Here is a 257-nt window from a genome sequence, read left to right on the forward strand (position 1 = left end):
CCGCGGAGCCGGTTCGCTGGGGCGCGGTGGCGGGGGAGTTGAGCCGGGTGCTAGCAGCGGGGCCGGGCCGGAGTGGGGAGGCTGCCGCGGGCTGCAGGATGCTTTTGGAGCGGTTCGCCTGGCGGGATGCAGGAAGCGAGCAAGGAGCGAGCCTGGCAGCTTCAACGCTAGACCCACGTTGCCTAGAAATGGATCACCTAGGAGAACGAGCGAGCCCGCGAGAGAGCGGTGCTATCAGGCGGAGAGGGGAAAACCGA

This window comes from Bison bison, unplaced genomic scaffold, assembly GCF_000754665.1.
Source record: "Bison bison bison isolate TAMUID 2011002044 unplaced genomic scaffold, Bison_UMD1.0 scf7180017864464, whole genome shotgun sequence".
Lineage (NCBI taxonomy): Eukaryota > Metazoa > Chordata > Mammalia > Artiodactyla > Bovidae > Bison > Bison bison.